At 44.1% G+C, this 27,188-nt stretch overlaps 1 protein-coding gene across 11 annotated transcripts in view; it reads left to right on the top strand.

The window, feature by feature from the left end:
- RBM47 (RNA binding motif protein 47) overlaps positions 1-27,188 on the top strand; it is a 341,878-nt gene that overhangs the window by 178,229 nt on the left and 136,461 nt on the right. For 3 of the 11 annotated variants that reach the window (XM_085642212.1, XM_085642218.1, XM_085642226.1), the window contains exon 1: positions 5,722-6,012. The exons of 3 other annotated variants lie outside the window; for them this stretch is intronic. The gene's annotated coding sequence lies outside the window, so the exon portion shown is untranslated. Of the gene's footprint in view, positions 1-5,468; positions 5,645-5,721; positions 6,013-6,869; positions 6,973-27,188 lie in introns of those variants that run through there. 5 more of the 11 variants (XM_085642219.1, XM_085642227.1, XM_085642213.1 and 2 more) reach the window with 4 other exon arrangements.

Genomic DNA, 27,188 nt, shown 5'->3' on the forward strand with positions numbered 1-27,188 from the left:
CTGAGCTCGGGGAAGAAGCATGTGAACAATAGCAGCACACAATGAAGAGAGAAACACAGAGTGTGCGAGGATGGCAGGTGTTTGGAGGAGTAAAGCAGCACATACGAGGATGTGGTCCGTCGGCTAGACTGCCAACTTTGGTGCTGGAAACCAGGGTTCGAGCCTCGGTGTCGCGTCCACATCCTGTGATTCTGGGCAAATCACTTAATCTCCCCGTGCCTGAATATGTAATGTAAATACGCTGCTCATGTACAGCGCTCCAATACCTTCGGGTCAAGTTCGCGCTATATAAAATATGCAAATAAATAAATAAATAAGGGAGAAAGAAACACAGAGCACGCAGGGATTGCGGGTGCTGGGAGAGGTGAAGCAGCACATAAGGGAGAGATAAACACAAAGCGCAGGGATGGCGGTTGTTTGGAGGGGTGAAGCAGCACATAAGGGAGAGAGAAACAGAGCGCGCAGGGATGGCGAGTGTTTGGAGGGGTGAAGCAGCACACAAGGGAGAGATCTAGAAAACACATTTACTTTCATGGAATGCTGAAACAAAAACAAAAAAAATACAATCCACCCAAAAGGACGGTAAAGATGGTATGCTTCTATGGAGAGGCAAACAGACGGGCAAGAAAAATAATTGAATAAGATACAAGCAAATGAGAGAGCTAACGAAGCCAACCGATGGGACCCGATGCTAGCTGAAAGGAGCTGAGGGGTGGAGTCCAACTGCATATATTAGAGGGGGCTGATTATGTCATTCTACTTTGCTCCTTTGCTGAATATGGAGTGTAGAACACCAGTCTGAAAAACTTTGCTTTCAGGAACTTCCTAAATTGAAAGTAGCATGGTTTCTCTTTAAGCCAAGGGCTAACTGTGCCTCACAGTATCAGGTCTCGGAGCACCTGAGCTCACCCACTGTGCTTTAGTCTCTTAAAGGTCTGTTGTTGATTCAGCTTAGCAAAGACAGAACGCAGATACCTGATTAGAGTATCAAGGCTTGTTAATTTCTGGTGGTAGCAAGGACCTTTGCCCAGTATGCCTTTATGCATAATGCAGAGTATTCAATCTTATCCTGAATTCCATCGAAAGCCAGTGGAGAGCCCTCAGGACTGACTTGACATGATCACATCAATGCTAAGGCAGGTACATTCTGGTTGTGTGATTCCACACTCTTTACATTCTGGCATTGATTTTGGTATGGCTGGGGTAGAATTTGAATCAAAAGTCCAGATCCGCCACAACATGATCATGACTCATGACTAGTGAAAGTTGGAAGGCAGTTCCCTTGTCAACTGCTCCAATTAACAAGACGAAGCTGAGGTTTTTTGAGAACTGCATCAATTAACAGGATGAAGCTGAGGTTTGGATTTAAAAGTACCACTATGTTTCTTCTCTACTGCGTGGGGGTAGGAAGAAAGTCCCAGTTGGTAGGCGAGGTAAATGAGGTGACTTCTGATCGACTCTACCTGCGATATAACTTCAGTCTATGGGCCCAATTCACAGAAGTAATCTGAGACAAAATCCTAAACTTACTACTTTTGGTATTCACAGAAGGCATTTAGTAGTAGTAAAGTTAGGATTTTGTCTTAAGTCTGTCTTAAGTCTGTCCTAAGTTTGTCTTAAATTTGTCTTAAGTTTATCTTAAGTCTGCCTTAATACTGGCTTAAGTCTGTCTTAAGTCAAACTTAAGTCAAACTTAAGTCAAACTTAAGACAAAATCCTAACTTTACTACTACTGAATGCCTTCTGTGAATACCAAAAGTATTAAGTTTAGGATTTTGTCTCAGATTAGTTCTGTGAATAGGCCCCTATGTTCTGTTTAGACTCAAGAACCGTTTATTCATCCGAAAATTAATTAGTTCAAAAACACAGCTATGCTAGCATGGTTCTCTGGGCAGCTATGTTTCGGAGATTTGTCTATATACATCTAGAAGTGCATCTTGTATTGATATAGTACTTGAGCCAACAGAAGCATGCAGATATTAAAGGATAGGTGAGAAGGAATAACCATGTGATACTCTGTATGTCGCTCAAACAGTTAACACTGTTTGTATTTGTTCACTCCAATTTTAATGGAATGGTTTAATCCAATCAAAGATACCAGCACACATTCCGTAAGCCCACCAACCAGGATGCTATATTCCATGGTGATATAGGCTATGAAAAGCTCAAGGATAATCAAGGCTGCTTGCTGACCTCCGTCAACTGCAACGATGAAGTATTCTCTTATATTTGCCAGATCTGATTTTGTAACTCGTAAAAGTCTACCTCCTGGCTGATAATCATTCAGGAGAAGGCTCTGCTGAATAAATTCACGCAATTGAATAGTAACTTCTTCTTCAAGGAATTTGGCACAGAGGCCTAGAGGTCCATCTGTAGTTTCACAGTCCTTGGATGTATCCCTCAGGTTTCTTTAAGAGGGGTCTGATGATTATGTGTTTCAAAAACTTAGGAACTGCGGTGTAGCTTGAAAGGGAAAAGTTAATTTTGCTAGTTGTGTAAGCATACAAAAAGTGATGCAAGAAATGCTTGAATTAATCTCAGCCACTGGTAATCACTTGGGCTGCATACCAGTCAATCGTTAATTTGCACACCATGCCATCTCAGTTTTGACTCAACCATTTACAAACTAGTCTTGACCCAGCTCCAGTGGGAATAGATCAGCCGGAAATGCAAGGCCAGGTCCTCCCTAAACTGGAACATAAGCAAACCCAGAACTGGTTTCACACTAGTTAGGGCTCATCACCCAGATATTGCTTGGTTCCAGTGACTGTGCCCATAAGACCCACATCTGGGCATGCCTGTCTCACTTAGGGTGACATGCTAAAGTATACAAAAAATGATGGATGGAATGCTTGAATTAACCTCTGCCACTGGTAATCACTTGTGCCGCATCCCAGTCCATCGGTATTTTGCACATCATGCCACCTCAGTTTGGACCCAGCCATATGCAAATCAGCCTTGACCCTGCTCCAACAGGAACAGCACAGACCGAACTGCCAGGCCAGGTGCTCCTTGAACTGAAACACAAGCAACCCAGGACTGGTTTCACCCTAGTTAGGGCATCATCCAATGACAGAGTGTCCGTGGGTCCAAACTGAGGTGGCATGGTGTGCAAAATAACGACGGATTGGGATGCGACCCTTAGTAATGAGGTAACACATCAAAAGCATGATGTGGTGCTGGGGCAGTCGTTAACCCTCTTTGCTCTGGTACATTCTTCCATTTGATATGTATTCTGGACAGGAATGTGGGCAGTTTGCAATGTGTTCTGTAAACAGCGATCTTATGATGCTAGTCCCTGAAATTGTATCTGGTTTTGACAGCCACTATAGCATAATCACTTCGATTGATGCTTGCTTGGCCATATCATGTAACTATTGGCAAACTGACTTGATAATCTGTTACCAGTAAAGCGAAAATTTCATGGAGACAAACTGTGAGCCCAAATTTAGTAATGTTCTTCAAAAAGCAGGAGTAGAATGCTTGAATAAAAGTGTTTTTAGAAAAGCAGCAGACGTTTAAGTGAAGTACAGGTGTTGAAATTCCGTTCATTCAGGTTACTGTTTACATTTAGTTTTGCAGACGAATACTGCCTTTAAGAATTGTTTTCTTAATCATCGCGCCAAAATGATTTATAACAGGTTTAGGTATGCGTGCTACCAAAAGAAAAGTGCTCACGGTCTGCTCTCTGAAGATTAGGTCGGCAGGGGGGCGCAGATCAGAGGTTTCATTTATTTGTTGGGAGTAGGTCTCAGCAGCCTTATGCTCTGTGTGCATCATCGACAGTGGTGCCGGAAGAACACCACGGGCCAAAATGCAAGCAAGGAAAATGGGCCTCCAACCTCTGCTTTAAAATAGCTATAATCGGGGGGCAACAGGTTCCTCACCCTTTGGTCCCGTGGTGCACCTGCACGCGAGGCAACATATGCCTCTGTGTATCAGCTAATGCACATAGGTATGCACTTATGGGAGACACAGCAACTCTCTGAGGCCCAGTGAGGCGTGAGACAGCTTTAACAAAATTAGAAAATTTCAAACACCACTCCAGTTCCTGCCACAACCCTCAGGCCACACAAGGGCATTTTACCAGGGAAGGGAGCGCCACAGGCCTCTGAGCCACCTAACACAAGATGCAGACCACATAAGAGGGCTGTCCCAATGAGGGTGGACTTCACATACAGGGCTCGAGTCGGGGGTACACACAGGTACACGGCGTCCCCCCATTCTTTTCACTGGGTGGACGCCGTTCCCCCTGCCAAGAAGTTGGGCCCCACAGAAATATGCTGAACTTGTCCCGGTGTAATTTTCATACACCGGGACACGTTCAGCAGCACCTGCACGTTGCCTGCTTTCCATTCCCAGCAGTAACGTGCAGGCAGAGAGGGAGCCTTTTTTCACCTCTAGCTGGGCCGAAGTTAAGGGGCCATCCAGCCTCCTTTTGTTTGCGTATGCTGACTGGGGGCCGCCTGGAACCTTACATTGAAATGTAAATGCCATAGAGGGAAACAAAGCAAAAGGCACACAATTGTACTGGGGTGAATGCATGACATTGTTCTGCATTCTGTCCATCAACTGTTGTTTTAGCATTTGTCACCCCGAGTGGGACGGGTATGCTCAGACGTGGGTCCTGTGCTCTCCATGCCACTGGAATCAAGCTATCCTGGCTGAAGAGGGGTGAAACCCCGAAACTGGTCCTAGGATGCTTGTTTCCAGTCCAGGGAGGACCTGGCTTGGCAGTTCGGGCTGGACTGTTCCCATGAGGCACAGGGTCAAGACTGATTTGCATATGGCTGGGTTCAAACTGTAATGGCATGGTGAGCAAAAAAACAATGGCTTTAGGCCCAGATCTCTGTACTGGGGTGAATGCATGACCATGTTCTGCATTCTGTCCGTCAACTGTTGTTTTTGCATAGAGGGCAACAAAGGCACACAGCTTGCCTTCTCTTCACAGGTACTTAAGAGAGACATGCTTTTGCCTTTGTTCTGTCCCTGTATATAAATGCAGACACTGTAAGACTGTCAGATGGGTTAGTCTGTCCCAGTATTTACAGAAACAATTTAAATAGCACGATTTTATTTCTTTTATAGCGCTACGTCATGATGTCATAAGGGCATCTGCATATTGTCTTACTTGGTCAGTCCCCCCACTTCTTTTTATAGGACTTGTGCCCAGTTCACATACCACTCCAAGCACATCCACACAATTCTAAAATCACTTCTTGTCGTATATTCCACGTCTTGCACTTCCCTGCTAGTTACTGCGGGAGGGGCTAGAAGCGTCGCTTACACCAGGGCGAAGGCCGGAGAGAAGTGGATAGAAATAGACTAATGTTGTATTTGACTGACAAGTTTGTGATGACATGCCTTTCATAATATTCAGATTTGCTGGTGCGCATGCATTCCGACAGACATCCCACACGGGCACTATTCCAGTCCTATTTTTATGTACGCGGGCACTTGTAGTTTCGTTTTTGCCATTCACCTGCAGTGTGAAACTAATGCACCTTTAGAGGTGTCAATCACGCGGGGCGCCGGGACAGGCAGCAGCCCCTGCAGGTTCACCGTGGGCAGCGCTGTCTCCACCTGAGCACGCCCCGAGGCAGCCGCCTGAAACCGCACTCCGAGCTGGAATGCAGCTCCGCAGGTACGTCTGTCTCCTCAGCACGCGTGACTACCGGTTTCCAGCCAGCACCATTCCTCCACATGACTCAAAATTCATTCAGACAACGCCGGTTCCGATCAGGCGGGCACTTTCCCCCCCCGTCCGCCTGTTTAGTTGTTAAATTTCATCTCCTTTTAATAATGCGTGCAGCGGTGTTTACAGTCCTTGCCCCGAGTCGAGATAAAGCCGTTTCTTCGCTGAGATTACCAGTCGGTGTTTGGGGTACGGCGCAGTGACGCGGCCGCACCTCCTCCGCTCTGCCCGGCGCGCGCACCGCGAGTCCTTGGTGCCCTTGAGAGCTGCGCGGGCTGCCAGGCTCTTCGGACGGGAGGGAGAGACACCGGCGCCAGGTATGTTCATCGCGAGCTCGCCCCCTGCGTGTCCCCAAGAGCCTCGCGGATCCAGTTCCGCGTTTGGGAATTTGTTACCGAGAGGCGGAAGCAACCGCGTTTCGTCGTCCGGTGGTTCCCCAGGTGCGGCAGTGAGACAGGTGCAGCGTCCCCGCTGCAGACTCTGGGTTTTGGTTACTTCGTTGCTTTTCATACTTTTATAAGCATTGCTGGTGTTTTCAGTTCCTGCACGTTTAGTGATTGTATTTAGGGCGTGTTGGGTAAAAGGACGGTTGGAAACTTGCAAGCTACATGAACTGTATCCAAGAACATTTTTTTCGGTTAGACACACCTTGTGTAAAGTGGAGCAAGGGAGGCGCGTCGAATGGGCGCTGCTGAAACCCGTCCATATCGGCTTTTTCAAATTATGTTACAAGTTCTAGGATGCTTTTACTTTATCTTTCGACTGCTTTTGTTGAATTTATTTTTGTCTGGAAGGGGTTGGTGAGAGAAAGCACAATTCGTCTCTTCGACCGGGACTTCTAGCGTATAGTTTCGTGAACAGTTTCTCTCTAAACACTGTTTGCACTGAGGGTGGAACAAAAAGTTGTTTGGAGCCTCGTAAAACATTTACGAAACGCAATGAACCGTGTGTTTGAAGGGCATTCCATCGCCAAGGTGGCTGTGGGAGGGGAGTCCGGCTGTGAGAAGGAGGAAGGAAATGATAAGTAGAAATAGAGAGAGGCGGTTGGACAGGGAGCGTGCAGGGAGAGGGGAGAGTGCAGATAGGGACACCGAGGATGCAGAGCAGAGATGGAAGTAGGGGGGAAAAATGACAGGGCAGGTATTCTGAAACAGAGTGGGAGGAGAACAGAGGCAGTCTGTGGGGGACGGTGAGCGAGAGACAGCAGGCAAGCAACACGGGACAAGTGTTCTGGACAGCGATATAAGGAGCCAAAAAAAGGTGGAGAGGTGTCTGGGGTAAGACAATGGCTTAAAAAGTGCACACAGTGAAACAGGAGCTTAGGAAGTGCGCACATTGACAACGCTTGAAGTAGTGGGAGCGATCATGTGAACACATTAACAGAGTGGGTTAGACGGGTGGAGCAAGGAAGGAGGCTTGGGAGAGAGTTGGCTAAAGTCAAAGCATGACACAGCAGCCTGTCACATGGTGGCTGTATATCTGTCAACGTTTCCACTTTTGCAGTCTGTACTGTGTTGCTGAGAATTGAAGTTGTTGTATGAGCTGCGGGGGTGTGGTTGGCGTGGTACCACGTTAGTCCACTTGACTTGAGCGGCTCTCTTGACCTTGACACTGAAGCGGATACAAGGTCACATGCTGGATAGGCCTTTTGAAGTAGCTGATCTTGCCTAGGCTGGATGGCAAGATCTTAGGTTCCTCCTCCTTATTGGCTCCTAAACAGGCAGCATGCGCCCATGGTACACTTTCCAACTCTGTCTCAATGGGCAGTGGTAGAAGTATGCAGTCTCATTGACCGAGCCAGAAATACATATTCCAACCTCTATCCCATTCAAAGTGGACGAAGTACACAGTCCAGCCTCTGTCCCATTGACCATGGTAGAAGTACACAATCTACAAGTTTTATATCAATGTAACATAAATAACCAAACATCAGGTTTAGGTATGTCAGTAAACCCATTTCGCACCTGTAAAAAGTCAGTATTGGCCTGTCCACCACAAATCTATAATGTTGTTATTTCATTGTATGTGGGTAAAGACAGCTGTATCTTCCTAGAAGTTTCACATGAATTAGTAAATTTAAGGCATACGGATCTTCTCAGATGATGATTTAGCATAACCATAAATGGCGAGCATGCAGTAATTTGGCTTCTTAAATCACAAAGCATAAGAGGCAGAAGTCGATGTCCATACCAGTTTGTCAGATTTCATACGACTGGGGCACGTGAAGTCTGCATATGACTGGGACATGTGGTAATGCTAAAATCGTTGCAAACTGTATTTGTGCCTATTTTTTCACTAGTGCCAACTAGTAGCTAATTGCAAATTTTGCTTGCTTCAGTTTCGCTCAGACACTTGCCACCAATATGTGGTGAGTGATAATTTTGCATGTACAATGTACAAAAAAAAGAAAGTTGTAAGGCACTTGGGTCAGCGCCAAAAACCTCCACACTTTCATTTTTTTTTAAAAAAGTTATTATTTTACATGCAGGTACATCATACAGCTGACGATAATATCATGAAATAATGATATCCATTTTGCATGACATATTCCGCAAACTTTCCATCTAAAATATTATTTGTTGGCCTACTGTGAACGATGTACACTGCAGACTAGTATTTCCTGAGGTAAACCGAAACTTTGGCAATGTATTTACCAATTCAAATAGATGCCCAACATCATTCCTATTTTCACATAAACTGCATCAAGCAATTAAGATTGCGATGCATTAACCTCTACACATCTTTTTTCGGATTTCTCAACATAAGAGTGTATATCAGGCACTATAACCACTCGACACCCAATGCAAAAGTTATTTGCGCTAAGGCAGGGGTCTCCAACCTTTTCTGTAATGTCAGTTACTTACTTTTAATAAAAATCATCTAATGCTACTAATGTTACTAGTGTTCTAATAATGACCACATCGGGCAAGATTACATTAGAGGCCACCATATGCAAGATTGCTAGTAGTCATCACCTCAGTGCATGAGACAGGTTTGCCATACTAATGTAAAAAGGTGCTGGCAATTTCAAATGCCTCTAGATGGGTAATACATGACAGCCATAACTGCAGTGTCCCTGGAACCAAGATAATATTATTAGTACTAAGTCTTCCCAACACCACATTTTTTATTTCTCAAATATCAGCCGTAAATGTATTTGTTTAAATCCAGTATTTTTTGTAAACATCAGTGTTAGAAATAGGGGTTCTGGCTGTCAATAGGTTTGCACCCTGTACACGCAGGAACCCTCACTCTAGTCAGGATGAGTAAAGTACACACCTACGTTTGCTTGTGCTCACCCTCTAGTAGCTTGGCACAGAGCAGTCAGGCTAAACTACAGAGGCAATGTGTAAAGCATTTGTGAAAATATATAGTAACACAGCGAAAACACCACAAAATGACACCAAACCAGTTTAGAAAAATAGCAGTTTTTGATCTAATCAAAATAAGACCAGAATGACAAAAATCCTACATACATAAATTAAGATATCACTGTAAAAAGGTTCAAAACAGTTCAGTCATTATAAAACTATGAATGTGTCTCTTTTTGTACAAAGTACCTGAGATGCGTCAAAATCACAAGATGAAAACAGGTGTGGGGAGGTGAGACGCCAGAAAGCAAAGCAGTGTGGCGGTTCCTTACATGCACGGAAGGTGATGTTGGTTTCTTGCTCCGAGGGGAGGAGATGCGTTGGTTCCTTATTGCTATGCAGAGAAGGTGATGCGTCAGTTTCTTGCTGCGTGGGGAGGTGATACTTTGATTCTCTGGACAAGAGGTCTCGGTTCCTTACTGAAGCCCAGTGTCGATATAGACTTGGTGCACACGTGCAATGTGTGGAAATCCGGACACGCTGGAAGTCGATGCACCAACGGCAAACAGACGCTGCATCGACTTGTTCAGAGGCTGTCCAACGATGTGTCGATCTTCTCAGCCGCACAGCAGGGCCTGCGTCGGAGTCAGTGTGGTGGTCTCGTACATTGGAGACACAGTGCGCTGAACTCTGACTGCTGCGGTTTCTTTGGCCACAGGCAGGTGCTGCATTGATTTCGATGGCCGCACGGTGGCGGTACTTGGAAATTTCTCCTGCACAGTGGTGCAGCGTCGGAAAAAACATGCGCTGGAAGGGCGAAGCGTGGTTTTTCAATTCCAGGAGCAGCAGAAGCACCGCCAATGGCCCAGAACTGGAATTGTCACCACTTGGAAGTCAAGTTCAGGGATGCTGCAGATGACGTTTTTGATGTGCCTGCGACTTCTTAACAAGAGGCAAGCACACACAAGCCCTTGGAGAAACTTCACAAGCAGGATAAAAAGCAAGGTCCAGTCCTTTTCCTCTCCAAAGTAGACGTAGCAACTGCAACCCAACCCAGCAAAGCAACACACAGCAAAGGGGCAGTACTCCTCCTCACAGCTTTTCAGCTCTTCTTCTCCTTGGCAGAGTCCCCTCTTGGTCCACAAGTATTCTAAAATCATGAGGTCAGAGCCCCTGTACTTGTATTCAAAATGTCTTTGACGTAGAGGTAACTTCGGAGGAACTTTAAAAGTGTATAATATCCCCATTCAATCCCAGCCCTGGCTCCAGACACACTACAGGTGGGTGGAGACAGCATTGTGAGAGGACAGGCACAGCCCTATTCAGGTGTCAGTGACAACAGCTTCCACCACTCTTGCTCAGGAAGACCCAGCAGCCTGGTGATGGGCCATCAGGATATGCAGGGCAGACCTCAACTCCCTTTGTGTGACTGCCTAGAATGAATGCATAAACAACCCAGCTGTCAGTCTGATTCCACAGGAAGGCAGAGGCACAGGATGATAAAGCAAGAAAATGCCTACTTTCTAAAAGTGGAATTTTTAAACACACAATTTAAAAAACACCTTTCCTAAAAGATGTGTTTTAAAACTCTGAGCTCAGTGAGCCCAAACTCCAAATCTCTAGCTTTTCCCATTTGAAAGTTATACTTGTAAAATGTTACAAGGCAGCCTTCAATGATAACCTATGGGAGAGCTTGTCCTTGCAATAGTGAAAAATGAAATTGGCAGCATTTCACTATTAGGACATGTAAAGCACACCAGTACATGTCTTACCTTGAACATACACTGCATCCTGCCTATGGGGCTGTCTTGGGCATACCTTAGGGGTGCCTTGCATGCAATAAAAGGGAGGTTTTGGGCCTGGCAAGTGGGTGCACTTGCCAGGTCGATATGGCAGTTTAAAACTGAACTCACAGACACTGCAGTGGCAGGCCTGAGATAAGTTTACAGGGCTACCTATGTGGTGGCACAACCAGTGCAGCAGGCCCACTAGTAGCATTTGATTTACAGGCCCTGGGCACATATAGTGCACTTTACTAGGGACTTACCAGTAAACTATGCCAATCATGGATAAACAATCACCAATACAATTTAGACAGTGGGCATGTGCACTTTAGCACTGATCAGTAGTGGTAAAGTGCCCAGAGTCTTACAGCCAATAAAAATAGGTCAGACAAAATAATAGGCAAAAAGCAAAATGTTTGGGGATAAACCTGCAAAAAGGGCCAGTCCAACAATCTGCTTATGAGTTCTGAAAATATACACATTTTCTTCTTGAATGCACATTTCCAATTGTGGTACTATATATAAATTCAACCAAGAAAAAGCTTCTAATTTAATAGACTGGGCTGTACACATGAAAGAAAGCTACTTACATGTAGCTGGAGAGCTACCAGTAACTCACAAGCTACTCGTTGAAGAAGCCTGCGCTAGGGTATTTTTTTCTGCAATTTACTTGCATCTAAATGCCTCTGTAAGTGTTGAACTGCAGATATCAGTATTTAGCTCTGGTATGCTGAAGTGCCGCAATGCTTGAACTTACAATTATAGTACCCACTAGCGCTTCACACTATCTGCCTGGAATCTCTTTGCATTTGGAGTTGTATTTATTCTTCATTTCTTAGGATCAGAAGTGCCCTCTATCCTTATTGAGAACATCTTAACCAAGCTTCTCGTTTCTTCACTAAGTCCTGAATTTCAAACTTACTTTTGAGCTTTCCATACTCACTCCTATGGTCTCCTTTGAAACAGATATCACTCCATAACCGCCGTTGTTCATGGACTTTCCCATTTGTCCAAAATCCTGTCCTGTGGAGCACTTTTTCAGTCACTGTCCATGCTCTCGCACGTTCTGCTGAGTTACTATTGCTATTACAGTATCACACGTATCAGGACAGCATGGGCTCACCGTCACCAGGTAAACGTTATGGGTGTTTCCAGCATTCCAGGCAGGTACTTTGCTATGCAATGTGATGCAATAACTCTTAGTCATCTTATAGAAGAGACATGGCTGCCCTGTTTACACCCAGTCTCTAGATTTACATTTACTGTTGAGTAGCTTCAGCTGTCATGGAAGCCAGATAGATAATTAAGCAAAATGGTGCATTAAGGGTTGGAAGAACTGTGCCTTTGCTAGATATGATACTATCAGGTTGAACTTCCATTAATACTTCTATAATTGTCATTTTTTGGGTATGGATTGTGCATCAAGAACAGCCATCCATACTGTATAAATTGTCTTAGCTACATACGAAATGGATACGGGTGATGCAATAAATAGAAAAAAGGGTTCTCTTTGCCCAGTCCTGCACTTATTACAATCACCAAGAGTAGGCGTCCTAGAACATTTGTTTGTTTAATGATACCAGATGAGGTTTTGAGGTCTGTTGTGACTTCATTCACTGGATGCCTCCTTTACTGTACATTGTGAGTGGACACCATCGTTTCACTACAGTGTCGGGGCCAAGGAGGATTAGCCACAAAAACCCCAGTGGAGGAACTTGCAGAATGTTTAGGATTTCAGGGGTACAAGAAGGATGTTTCCAAGGTCTTGGGAGAGACTATCTGTGACTACATAACACGCATTCAAAGTAACAGTGAAAAATGTGCTGCCAGTATTACACCAGCACTACTTAGGCCTTGTTTATGAGAGGTCCGTAAATTCCACTGGACTTGGTAGGGCAGGAAGATAACCGGGATTTGTATAGGCCATTCATTATGTAGGCCTTCGTTTCCATGCATCTGCTGTGTCCCAGAAAATCCCGCTGCTATGCATGCCCACCACCGTTCTAGACCATGATTGGTACATTCATCTCTGGGCAAAGTTCTATGACTTCCATCGGGCTTTTACATCCTATAACATAAAGTGGAGACCATAGCGGCTAAAGACGTATAATGACATTCAAAACCTTATGATTCATTCACCAATGAAGCAATCAGAAGCATGGGTGGTGCTGTTTAACAAACAAACATACAAAGTGTAAATTAATAAATATTGCTTAATGAAGAAAAAGCCTAGCAAGAAAATGACATCATCAAGATGACACATGTAAAACGCGATGACAAATGACTCATTGTAGTTAGTGACATTTTATACTTTGTGGACTTTGGTTGAACAGTAAATGGAAGTTAAGCCACTACAGACACAAACATGTCTGGCCCAATTCACAGACCAATTTTAAAGTCAGAAATTGAATCCTCATTGATTTCTTACTAAGCAGGGAATACATGTCCAACCTTCTTGTAGTATTTATGAAATCTATGAATTTTATAAATTTCCATGAGTACTCCTACAGCATTATACTTTTTATATATTTTTTGCACTACAGGCTCTCAAAGGAACCTTTCTTGCAAACGACTACAATTACTATGTGACAAACATGGACAGCAAGGGCATGCACATGCAATGTATCTCACTTGTTATGTTCTGTAGTATTTGTTAAGCACATCGGACATCATAGCTTTATGGCGCTAAAGCAATAACTATTTACTGAAGAGAAGAGCTTGTTCCTCTCAGGCTAAAGTTATGGTAAATTAACAGCAATTTTATTTATACAACCAAACTTTTAGCTGCTTTCTGAAAAGGATAAGGGAATGTTGTGAATGTAAAGCCAGAGGGAGAAGATTCAATTGTTTAGAAACAGCAAATGAAAAAGCCCTCTGGGCAAAGGTGGTAGTCTGGACTTTAGTGCTGCTCAGCCAGTGTTTTCTATTCAAGCATAATACTCAAAAAAATCTATTGATACAAAAACAAGGAGCCTGTCCCCGGGTAATTGTATGAATGATGACTAGTGACTTGAAATTGCTCCTGTGTTCAACAGGTTCAACCAGTTAAACTGAAAAAGATCAAGAGTGATGTAGTCCCTGTACGTACAATTAGAAATTAGGCATGCTGCTGCATTGAGAATCAGGTACAGCCTCCTCATAAGTGTTTTTGGTAGGGCTAAATAGCCTGAAGTAGTATAGTCCAAGTGAAGCTGTGTTAGAGTGATTGCCACTTGCTTGTGGAAACTTTTAGGAATACATGTCAGAATCAAGGCCACCCTTGCTATTTGGGGTTCTGCAGATAGGTTTCCAGCTAAGATTATGCCTACAATGTTGACGTTTGGTGCTGGAAGAAGTGAAGGACCCAAGAAAAAAAGGGCAGAATTTGGGCTCCCAATTATCTTAATGATTCCTGGTTACCAACAGATCTGTATTGGTGGGATTAAGTTGAAAGAAAATTGGTGGCCGTCCAGGAATGAACATCATTTAAAATGTTATGCATTTTGGACCAGGGTGAATAAAGTACAATTTTCTTCAGGCAAATTTAAAATGAAACTGAGCATATCAACTAGAAATATATGCAAATGTACTTTGCGTAAAGGGCAGGAAAACGTGTAACATTAAGGGATGGGCGAAGATACCTAAAAATAAGTAGCATGCAAAGGATTTTAAGCAGGACAAGATGTCACTCTTCGAAACATTGCTTACATTTCCATGGAATTTTCAGTGAACTTGGAATATTATTTCCACTGATCCAAAGAAGGATCTGCTTTCCTTCTCCTCACCTAAGTGGCCTGCGGATTGGTGGATATGCTCAAGGGGTTACTTATGTAGATTTAGTGCTATTCAGAAGATGGACCATCATAGAAAATTGTATCCTGCCACCATAATACCCTATCTCTACTCTACAGGGGCTAGACACACTCCTTTCATTTTGGGGCTGGTCTAACTAGAAAAACAGACTCTGATTATGCTAGGCATGTCGCAAAACAATTTCAGGGGTATGCTGGTGTCTGCCACAACCATGTGTCAGTAGTTAACAAATTCCTTTAGGGAGGAACTTTCCAGCAGTGAATCCAATGATTTGATGGTTTGTGGGCCACATCACATCATCACCTCCCCTGTGGTTACATGCTGCTCCATCAGGAACCATGTCATTGAAGAGGACAGCATGACAGTGTTGTGTCATAGGCCAATGAGAGAGTATCAATAAACCAAAGGGAAAAACTAATTTAAAAACGGGCCCAGAGGTAGGCCCTGATATTAAATTGGTTCCGATCTGTGTGTTATAAGTGTGAATTTGGAGCTGGTGGTGTTCTATGACTTTAAGCAGGTGTTACGTGCATTTTTATATATGTCAGGTTTTATATTACAGTTATAGTCAACATTCAGTGGAGTACCGTGCATAAAAGTGGGGATTGGCTACTTAGACTTTTGTGTAGGTATGGAGAGGGGATGTTTCTCATCCTGTTATGAGCAGGTCTTGTCAGAATGAAGGATTTATTATGAGTAGCGGATTAGTTGCTTTTTAAGAAGATGTATTTTTGGAAATGAATAAATTAGCTTGATATATCATATGTTCCACATCTTTGGTGAATAAAAAGACAGGGCGTATTTCCTGGTCTTTTTTTATTCATGAGTTTTGTTATGTTCCATTCTCGTGATCCCATGGCTTTGTGTGTTGTGTTGCCTGAGAGGGGGGCGCTTTTCTGACAGATATGGTGAGGTGTTGGTTATTAAAGCCTTATAGGTAATGCAACAGCATTTTAACTTGACTCACAGAGGCCAATAAAGTTCCTTTAGGGATGATGTAATGCATTTGCATTTCTTAAGGCCTCTTTCAAGTTTGGTGATGCCATAGACCATGTGTTTTGTTTGGGCCAAGTGGGAATCTGGGGGGAATCTAGGGCACCATCAGGTTGTGCATTACTGCTGTACAATAGGGGGAGGACCATGTCTTGGACAGTGGTTTTCTGTTGGTATCAGGGAGGTCTTGTTTTATTTATTTATAGGAAGAAGGATAGGTGCCAGTCAGTCTGTGTCTTTTGGTGATACGGATTTTGAATCAGAAGGTCAACTACAGAAAAGAAGCTAAGGGATCTTGTTTTTGGGTTAAGTTAGAGAGTAAAGTCCTCCAGCGTCCTCTCTGAGAACCAATCCTGGCTCTGGGAATGTTTGGTTCTTTTGTCTGGGAGAACACATTCAGTCCAATGTGGGCTGAGTTTAACGTAGGCATGGGACACCCTTGATTTAATGAGGGTGAGGCAGGTCTGGAGTTGGTCAATGTCCATAATTGAGAAAACCAAGCTCAGAGGGACTCCATGTACAGGTTGAAGAAAATTAGAGAGAGGATTTATTTGTTTATTTAAAGTATTTATAGAGCACTAACAATCATCCCCAAAGGGATATCACGGCACTGAGACTGCCACATGTATTCTCAGCAGGAAACCAGCAAGTAGCAGAAAGTGCGGATGCATCAGACATGGAAAAACATGTTTTCAGTTTTTCCTCAATACGAGGTAATCCTTGGTAAGGCAGAAATCCAAAGGGAGAGCATTCCAGTGAGCCGCTGCCAAGTGGGTAAGTGAGCGACCACCTGCTCTGGCCCTCCTAATTCTTTTAGGTGTGGCCTGGTCAAGGTTTGTTGATCATAAATTTCTTGAAGCTTGGTAGAACTCAACCTTCTGCCTTGGAAGCAAAGGGTCAGAGTTGCGCAAAGCCCTGTGGGCAGCCAGTGCAGAGTTTTTAGGCAGGCGGAGGCAGAACTACATCTGTCTTTATTACAGATAAGTTCTGCAGCAGAGTTTTGAATTGTCTGAAGACGCTTAAACAGATAGCCTGCCATTCCCATATACACAGCATTTTTATATTCAAGATGTGACTAACAATTAAAGCCTGGATTACAGTGCGACTCCAGTCAATCGGGATCAATATCAATCTGCACAGTGTTTTAAGCCATTTTAGTAAACCAAGGCATCTCGACATTACCTGGTCTTGCATGGATGGGGAAGGATCAATAATAATTTGTAGATTTTTTTTTTTTGCTGTTTTTTTTGGGTTCCAGTGCAGTACCTAGCGATGAGGGCCACCAAGAATTGTCCCAAATTTGTTCAGCTCTGCCGTTAAGTAGAATCTCAGGTTTTTCTGCTTTGAGTTTTAAACCATGTGCTGTCATCCAACTGTCCACTTCCAAGAGACCACCGCTGAGTTTTTCTTGGTCTCTGACTGCTTTTCACCAATAGAGATGATCAGCTGGGTGTGATCAGCGTAAGAGCAAATTTCAAAGACCCAGTTTGTAACCAATGTGCCAAGGGCTGTGATGTATACATTGAGAAGTGTAGGGCTCAGGTAAGAGCCCTGTGGTAAGCCGCATTTGGAACTACAAGAGGATGATCTAAATGTGTCCAACTGGACAGATTGGGATCTATTACACAAGAAGGATTCAAACCATTGAAGAGCAGCGGAGTGGAGCCCTATCTCATTTAGTTTCTTAATAAACAGACTATGAGAGACTGTATTGAATGCCATGGAGCGAACAAGAAGAAACAGGGCCACTGCCTTGTCCTGATCTACCTCCAGTCTTATGTTGTCCAGGACGGCAAGCAAGGTGCTCTGAAGCCTGTCTGGGAAGGGTCCAGTAAGTCATTATTCTCCCCAAAAAGTTGCCAATTAGACATGAAAGGTCTTGTAAGGTAGGTTGAGGGCCGAAAGTAGAGTATATTTTCTCAGAATAATAATTAGCTGTGGCCTTACAATGCTGCCGTGAAGGAGTAATGGTTTGTGACGAGCTAACTGGCTGAGAGAATTCTTTCACGATTTTAAATAGTTCCTTCGGAGAGCCGCTATTGTCATTTGACCTTTTGATGAAGTAATTTTTGTTTTGCTTTTGTAACCTGCCGATAATAGTCGTTTAGTTGGTGTTTTATGATTGTCTGTTTTTTTTTTTTTTTTTAGTGTCTCCATACTCTTTCAGCCACCTTACATTTTCTTTTCTCGATCCCCAGCTCTGAGGAATAACATTTGTCAGATGGGGTCATTCTGTGAGGTTTGTTTGTTTTTAGGGGAGTGCAGGCATCCTAGGCAGCCGTAAAGGCTGTATTGAATTGTCATAGATAACTATCAAGGGGGATGGAGGTGTCAAGTTCTGGCGTCAAGAAGTGATTAGCAAAAGATTTGCCTCTGATTTTGCTCAAAGGCCTTTTGGAAAGATTAGAGATTTTGGAGAATTGTTTTTGGTTTAGGTGGAGAAAAATTGAAAATCTAACACAAATTGATCTGAGCATAAAAGAGGGGAAACTACAATATTTTTTATATTGTTAGAATTTGAAAAGAGCAAATCAATGGTGTGCCCTGAAGAATGAGTGGGGCCATTAATCATTTGAATCCGTTTTATGGTGAGGATATCCTTTTCTAGTTAATTTCACAATGGATCTTCTGAGTTTTCAAAGCGTGGGTGAAAATGTATGGAACTCTACATATTACCGACTGTGAGTCAGGAAAGTCCATCTGTATGAATTATTGGCAGATAGTGGGAAATTAGGTGATACTCAGAAGTACATTGTCAGAGTGTATCCCATCTGTATCAGTCTCCAGAAGATCTAGATCATTGGCAAAGCTTATTTCGTTACTTGATTTATTTAGGTGGTTTCGTACAGACTGCACCCAAGGGTGGCAGAGCGCTTTACAAAGTCAATAGATCAATACACTAAGCTACGAGGGTTAAGTTATTGGTTGGAATTTGTCTATTGACAGTTTAGTAAAGAAGGGTGAAAAGGAGGGCATTAGGCACATATATATTTAGGGAAAAGTTGAATTATGCCATTCATTCTGCATTATCATTACTAATCTTATTGAGTAAAAGGTTCCACACCCGCTATCTTGAGGAACATGACAGACCTAATCTGAAGTAGCATTTAAATAGCAAATTTGTATTTCCTTTTTGAACAAATTCTATAAAGAGATGGTCCTGGTGGCAGAGGGGCTGGAGTTCTAGCTTCTGGGCGCATTTCTTGAGAAGCACTGGTTCAAACATTTTGACTTCTTCAGGGCTGGAGTTAAGAGGAGGAGGGTTTCTGAGATCCTTAGTTGTTGCAGGCCATCTGATGTTTGTGTATCACTCTGTGAGTGATGAGTGTCACTTGCTTCAGGAGGCAAGCATTCCAAAGTGATCAGGATCAGCGATATATAGACATATTTCTTTCATCCTCCAAACCATTCTTGCGCCTACTTAGAGGGCTGACTTCAGGAGGAGGATATGTATAGTTTCGGGATACCTACTATTAGGGAGTTGCCATAATCCATCCTGAAATAGATTATGGTCTGACCTACGTGTTTAAAGTCGGGCTCAGGGAATGAACTGTTTGATTTCTCACAGCAGTCTGAGTTGTGCTCCTTTTGCTGGGTGATTACTGTGCAATTGTAGGTTTAAGTGCTTTTCTAGGATAAAGCCCAGAGATGTCGTAGAGTCAGCGGTGGTCCTATTGCAATTAGGGATTGATCTTTCACTGAGACACTTTTGTACCAGCAAGTAGCAGCTGTGGGTGATAAGATTTTGTTAGTTATGTAGGTTCAGCAGAAATTAATTGTGTGGCTGATAGGGGCAGTGGTAAGAGGAGTGGGCTCTGGGGAGATATGGTCCTAGACTTGGTGGGCCAGGAAGTCTTTTTAATGGATGAGACCCTCCCCCAGTATTGCCTTTGTGGATAATGAGCCATATGGGGTAGCATTTGGGAATACGTTTGCCTTGGATAAGTGGGGTATTGGGGAAAAAAATACAATGCTCTGTGATGAAGGCTGTTTCTAGCAGATATGTGCTTAGTGTATCTGTGATGTGTAGTATGATGTATTGTGAAGTGTGCTTTAAACAGCAGATGGTGTAATTTCAGCTCAGCACGTGTGTGATGAATGAGCATGTTGGGTTGGATGTGTGAAATGTGTTTGTGGCTGTGCTTTGTTGCATGTCTGCGTAATGATTGTTCATGGGGTATGAGGTGGAAAACAAATGCTGCCAGCTTACCTACAGTGTGAGAAGCAGGGGTGCTGGCCTTTCACCTTTCCTTTTCAGTTGGAACAGTCGGGAAGTTAACCAAAAAAAGGAAGGTCCCTCGTACTTACTATGAGTTGGATCGTGAAGGCTCACAAAGAACTGAGAAATTACCATGGCAATCAGTAATCCTGGGTCCGATTCAGAAGCAACTGAAATTTCCAGGTGAAAATTTAAAGATTTGCGATGTTTCTGCAGATCTCATAATAACGATGGGGCTGAAAATTGCAGTTACTGGTCCCAATGGAATTTCGACGCCACTCTTAATGAGGGTCTTAGTGTTGCCAGGCCTAATAACTGTTTATTTGGGTCTGCTTGATGAGTGTTTTAATATTTAGTGCTTCAGTGATGGTAATAATCATAATATATTCTGATACATGTCCAAAGTTGGTGACCTAATACCTGGGGCCTCACCACCAATAGCAACAGAGAAGCCCCGTGTTAGGGTTCAAAACACGAGCGCTCTATCCTATGGGTGTAAGCTGTGACGCAATCAAACACTTGATTTTCCGGATCTGTCAAACATCCCATTTATTGTTCAGCCACTCCTTGCATGTTCTCTGCCTCTCAGAAAGTTAGTAGCATACCTTCATTTCCTTTTCACTCTAATAATATTCACAGCTCCCATTACATAACCACACGTTTTTTGTGAGTCACCCTGGTGACCTTCAATTGAACTGTGTATATGATTTTGATGTATCTATACCCTAATTTAAAGGGTGGAACCATGAAACATCAAAGCATCAATATCGCTAGCAATCTACTTGTTGTATTGTAGCATTTATATTGTGCTCCATTCCTCTGACTAGGTGTTGAAACACATTGGGTGGGTTGCATGGTTATTTGGAAGAATGCTTAGTTGCAGTGTGTTCTTTCTATGAGAAAACACATGCTGCATACAGTCACTTAACAACGACTTAGGGGACCAATTTTCTGGACTCATGGTGTGTATAGGGTAGGGTCCAAGGCAGCACCAAGGGGTCATATCGGGCGGCACTGGGGCTGCCGGGTGCAGAGGTGCTATTAAGCGTTGGGTGCCCAATGTTATTATATAGGGGCAAAACATTGGCAATTCACAGCGATTTACGAGACCAATCTCCTGGACTTAAGGTGAGTATGGGTCAAGGTCTGAGGCAGCACCAACGGGTCACCTTGGACGGCACTGGGGCGGCCGGGTGCAGAGGTGCTTTTCAGCATATGGGGGCCCAGTGTTATCCTTTAGGGATCGATCTGGTCGAAAAGAGACTCCAGGCTTGAACTGGGAAACCAGTTAGGCTGAACTAGCAAGTGGGCTCCGCTCTCGCAATGTTAGGGAATGTGGGGCCACCTTTGGTCCTCTTCTCCATGGACCAGGGGCGACAGGTGCAGAGGTGTCAGATTTTCATCACCGGGAGCAGTCGTGGTGGGGGGGGCCTGCAAACTGAGGCTACAAGTGGTGTCGGGAAGTCCACAATGGGCAAGTCCAAGGTAGGCTTTGTCTCTGGAGGGCTGGGGGACCACGCTGGCACAGTTGGCCCACTTCCACTCGGGCTTGGAGCGACTGGTGCAGTGGTGCTTGCCGGTGTCGGGTTTTCCGTTTTTAAGTCCTCTCAGGTCTCTGGGTGCCTGCAGGGTGCAAGGAAGTAACTCTGCTGGTCCACTGGCGTTCTTGAGTCTTGGCAAAAGTGCTGGCAGGCTTTTGGAGGCACAGCAGCTTGCAGGATGAGTTGACTTTGGCGCGGTAATCAGGAACAGCAGACAGGACGGCATGGTTGTTGCCAAGCCAGTTGCTTCTTTCACACTTCTTGCTTTTCGCTGCTCTTCGTCCTTCTTCTGCTTTCGATCAGCAGTATCTGATTTCCTGGTGCCAGCCTCTCCCAAATACTGATTTTAGGGGCGTTGGGGGAGTATAGGGTAGTAGCCAATGGGCTACTTCCCCCTGGGGTCACTACACCCACTATATGACCAAGTCCTGAAGAAGTGGGGATAACCCTGGCCCAGAGATCCTAAGTTTGCCATCACAAAGATGGCACATTTGAAAAGTCGCATCCACTTCAGGTAGCCCAGTTCAGGGGTGGTGCTCGCCTGAGGGTGGACACACCTGTCTTGCCTCGCTAATTATCCTACCTGTCCAGGTGCCAAGGACTCTGGAAAAGGGGGCCAGTTTTGTCTCCTGTGATAGAACCCAGATTTGCATACCAAAAGCTGTGAACCTCTTTGAAGGTCCCCGGCCTTGTAATGCGATTCTGCAGGTCAACCTGTGGACTCAAGTAGGCTTGGTTTATGGCTTCCCGGAGAGCAGAGGGCCTCACCCTTGGGGGGTCAGACACTCTTCTCTGGTGGCAGGCTGATGAAAGCCAGTCAGCACCAGGAGCTGGTAGGTTTTCAGGGAGCACCTCTAAGGTGCCCTGTGTGTGAATGTATTACAAAATCTGACACTGGCATTAGTGTGGGTTTATTAATACGAGATGTTTGATACCAAACATCCTTCTTTTCAGTGAAGCCATCATGTAGCTGGGTAACTCGTTTTCGCCAGTGTCCAGCGCATGTTTGAAAATGGCTTCGTTGTATTGGCACGGACCAGCACAGGGACATATCTGATCATGCAGATATGTCATCACATGTAATATAAGGTACCCTGCTTTAGGGATGTAAGGCCTACTGTAGGGGTGACCTGCAAATATTACATGCGGTGTTAGGGGACATGGCACACAGGGATGTGTCGTGTCATGTTTTCACTTTTGTCTGCACCAAGACATGCATCCTGCAGGGGCAGTTTACATGAGCTTGGTGAGGGGTCCTTTATGGTACAATTTGTGTTGCAGCCCTCTTTAGCACCTCAGCCCCTAGGTGCACAGTTTTGGGGAAATATATCTTACACTGAGAACCTGGTTAGCAGGAACCCAGTGCACTTCCTGTCCAATTCACATTGTATACCAGGCAAAAAGTGTGTGTGTGCGGGTGGGGGGGGGGGGGGGGGGAGGGGGAGTTTGTCAAAAAGGGCACTTTCGTACACATTACATTTGACTAACTATTTTGACACTCCCATGAGAAAGCTCACTGGTCTAAACTAACTTAAGAAATACATCCAAAATGTATGACTCATTTTAGTAAATTATACACAAAAATGTCCCGCCTATGTTCACACATTCACTGAGTGATTTAAAGGGGCAGGTACTGTTAGGTCCATAACACATGCACTTCTTTAAATAGAAATGTTGAGAATCATTACTTCTCAGCAAGGGGCAGCACGTTTAACAGGAGTTATCAGCAAACCGGTACTGTGGGACAGACTGCACCCGCCCTTTTATAATTCTATTTCAAGCATTATATTTAAACGTTTCATGCTTTGTGAACCATGCGGAAAGTGGGTCTGACTAATACCAGCTTTTTCCATGTGGCAAAAGCTTTGTGAATAAGTCCCTCTGTGCTTAGTTCTGGCGGTCTTGGTCGCAATTCACAATAAGGAGATTGTCTCTCAAAAACCTTGTAAAACAACTGCAGAAGTGTCAGAAAGGCACTATTCTTTGCAATGCATGCAGGTTTCACAGCTTTCCCTCTAATAACGTGTTTTGAGGCCTGATTTCCCAAACAGCCCTATTGGGAAGGTGCAAGGGAGCATTCCACTCATCGATATTAATGGGCCGAGCCTTTTTGAGATACGAGGCAAGGAATGTTGCCAGTGCTCTGTGAATCTCAATTTTAGATTATTTTGGCCTAGTATGCTGCCCTCTTCCTCTAAAATCTGTTCATTCCTATGGCTTAGAATGCAGGTAATCCTTGTATTACCGCAGTCCTGTGTGCTTCAGAGTTATTGCGCTGCTTCTTTACAGCATTAGCAAAACAAGCATTGGCAAAGCAATAGATCTGGATTTTAGGGAAAATGTTTAGCAATAGTTGAGCGTGTTGCCCACGAATGTCTTGGAAGGATAATCACATATTATTTTGGTACTTCTAAAGCACAGACCAAGCTGTTGAACCATGGAGCATTGTACAGAGAACAAGCTCCGGTGTAAATACAGGGAGTGGAGGGCTCAGTGGGAGGAGCTAGAGCTCGTGAAAGGGGTGAGGAGCCAGCGCATCAGAAGCTGCGTTTCTTGAAGAGGTGACTTTCAGTCATTTGCTGAATTGTAGGAGAATTGCTACTGGTCTGATGTCAGAAGAGATGTTCCAGCTCCCTGGGGGGGGGGGGGGGCATGCTTGGAAGCAGCATCTTGGGCTGGCAACATTATGGAAGCTGGTAGTTGGGCCCCTTTCCTTAAAAGGCTGCATAAACAGAGTTAAGCTTAGAAGAAGACTGTTAGGGAAAGAAGTAAGAAGATTACGTTTGCATTGTAAGTGGTGAAATTATAAGAAAGGCACAGCAAAATATTGAATAGTAGATACTTTTGACAAAGGACCAGTGTTTTCGTTTCATTTTGAAGAAAGTCTATGGGCGTCACATTAATAGTTAGCAAAAAAAGCTCTAAATCTATAAACATGTTATTATGAGTAACATTAATAAATCTGTATGGGCGATTAATGCGACAAATTAGTGAGACAAATGTGGTTAGTGAATAACACAAGTGTTTGTGGGCTTTTCGGGAGCAAAGAAGGGCAAAGCACTACAGGAAAGAACCATCTCTAAGTGAATAATCATCTGCATGAAAATCTGCTATGCGCTAGCTAAGAAGCCGCGCCCGAAGGATTGAGATCTCATTGCACTCGAGCTAAGACTGCTCAAGCAATCGGAGGGCCTGTCCTGCGTATCTGTCATGCTGCTACATGGACATCAGTGCAAATGTTCATCAAGAACTATTGCTTTAAAGGTCAGTTGGATGGGTAGTTAGCCCTTTTGGTCCTGCAGGATTTTTTGGTTTGAGCCATTCCATAGACCCACTACCAAGGGAGGTCCTGCTTATTAGCTATTCACAAAATGATGAATATGCAGTTAGAATCATCCATCAGAAAAACAAGTTACTTATCTTGGGTAATGCTCATCCTGGTGGATACTCTATCTAACCGCAGATTCCTCACAGACCCTCCCACATACCTGTTCTGTGGAATGGACTCTTTTTTCATTTAAAAAAAATCACAACCTAGACATTTTCACAGGTGTGTCAAGCCAATTTGCCAATGGACTCTGAGTCTGAGGGCTCGGACATGTCGAGTAAAGCAACTGACGTCAGCGCCCCTGAGTGACCCTTATATGCGGCCCTGTTCATTACTTCCAGAGCGTAACAACGTTCGTGCGGAGTCACACAATGCTACCTATCAGTAGGCAGGAGTGCTGCTTTTAAGTTTTTGGGTCCAATCTGACACCTTCGGGAGTGAATATTCACAAGGTGTGAAATCTGTGGTTTGAAGAAATGTTCCAGAAGAAAAAGCATTTCTGGAGATAAATAACGTGTTCTTCACGGTAAGGGCAGGCAGAATGAGAGCCAGCAAGGAGACCGCAATCTTCCTCATGCAGCCACTTGCTCATAATAACCTTTCTTCTGCGCTCACATGCCCAGAGTTGGCAACATTTAGTCAACGGGTGAGGCATTATCATTGTAGAACTGAAATGCAGAAGTGAAACTACTAATTGTCACATACCAAGAATGTGCTAAAATTGGGAATGTGAGGGGACATTACCTCTAATTTATCATTACTTGGCATCTGGTGCTATTGGCTGTAAGTTGGTTATTTTAATACTCAGCCGTGCTGTTTTCCTTATTTGGTCTACTCTGAACTGTGCTGTCTGATGGGAAGAAGTGACTGCTGGGTTTTTGTACCTGTAATTGCATCACATACTTTACAGACTTGAGCATTTTACTTGCTTGACCATGTTACCCCAAAACCTTTATGTTCGAGTTTGAGGCAGCCTTTGTGCAGAGGGCCCTTCTTTTAGAAACTAAACGGGAAAAAGCACAGACAGTGGCAAGTTCACAGATTATTGTAAAACGGAAAAAGTCAACAAGGAAGATCTAAAGAACATACTTGTTGGAATACATTCTGTGCACCACAGAGCCGTCACTGAGTCGTGTAAGAAGATGCGGTTGTGTCTACACCTGCCCTATCGCCCATTGGTGAAGTCTCCTCCGATCAATAGAAATGAAGCCAGGCACTTATCTACCTGGTGTGGCTTTTCTGCTGAATGAGGACATTTTGTCTCATTTAATCTCGTTTTCTTATTTGTGTGGCTGAGGGTAAGGAGCACAAATAATAACTGACCAGCATTTTTAAGCAATTGGGGTATTTGGTAACACTATCCAGCACGTGCCAGACATTGATAAGAGAACTTTTTATGACATTTGAAGTTTTGCTTCATTTTCTTCTGCATGACATTCCCAACACCTAGATGGTCGTTAAAATATCCTGTGTGGTCTGTTCACTGACAGAAGAAAGAGCGCTTGGAGGACGGGGAGCATGTGTGTGGCATCCTCAATCCTGCCTGTCACCCCCTTGGAGAAGAGGGGGCTCATATGTGGCTCCATTCGCTGCCAACCATCAACCCTCTCACCCCCAACTGTTCTCCCTTTCCCGGTCCTCCTAGGGTCCTCCTCCATCAGTGTCTCTTCCTAACACTTCCCAGAATAAAACCAGCTAGAAAGGCGCTGTCCCCTCTCCGTTCCGCTGCTGGGACTTTATTTCTCTACTTATATCTTGTCCGCTACGCAGATGTAGTCTTCCCATCCCTGCAATGCTTGAAAACTGATATTGCATATTAGAGGGAAGGAGAACTCCAGGAGTAGTGCTCTGACCGGCAGCAGTGTGTAGCAGGGGATAATCAGGGCTAAACATTCAGTGGAAGCATGCCACTTTGTGCCCCTAGCCCCTGACTGCTCCAGAAGAGGGTGTGTACAATCTAAAGATGTTTCCTTTTTAGGTCTCGCGTATGCAGCGCTTGCGCTGTCTCTTCGAGACCTGCTGTATGGACTTGAAGGTCCACCCACTTTCCCCCCCATCTTTTTAATTTGCTCCTCTCACTACCCTTTGTAAATGGTGCCTTTTCATTGGTCAATAGGCTTAGTAATTCCTCCTTAGTACCGCCTTTTCTCTTCTTGTAACCTCCCATGAGGACACCCCCTGTTACATGTGTAGCTATTCGGTACTTTGTAAATATAGCCTTGGAGCACTATTTTGTTAAATGTCTTTTTCCTGCCTACTGTTGCAGGTAGGACACGCTCTCCCCCCAACACTTTTTTTTTTCTCCATGTAACCAGGGCTGCATGCCTCAGCTGATATTGTGGTGGCCACGCCTTTCTTTTGCTATTTGCAACACAGTGCACGGCTTTTTTTTCTTTCTATTTATTAACATTTGTTATAATGGCAGCACCCGCACTTTAGCTTTTATCAGCTAAAGCGCGGGTGCCGCGATTGCTTCAAAAGTAAAGAAATAGAAAGAAAACAAAAAATTCTATTTCTTTACTTCT

Source organism: Triturus cristatus, chromosome 2_2 (assembly GCF_964204655.1).
Source record: "Triturus cristatus chromosome 2_2, aTriCri1.1, whole genome shotgun sequence".
In the NCBI taxonomy this organism is placed as follows: domain Eukaryota; kingdom Metazoa; phylum Chordata; class Amphibia; order Caudata; family Salamandridae; genus Triturus; species Triturus cristatus.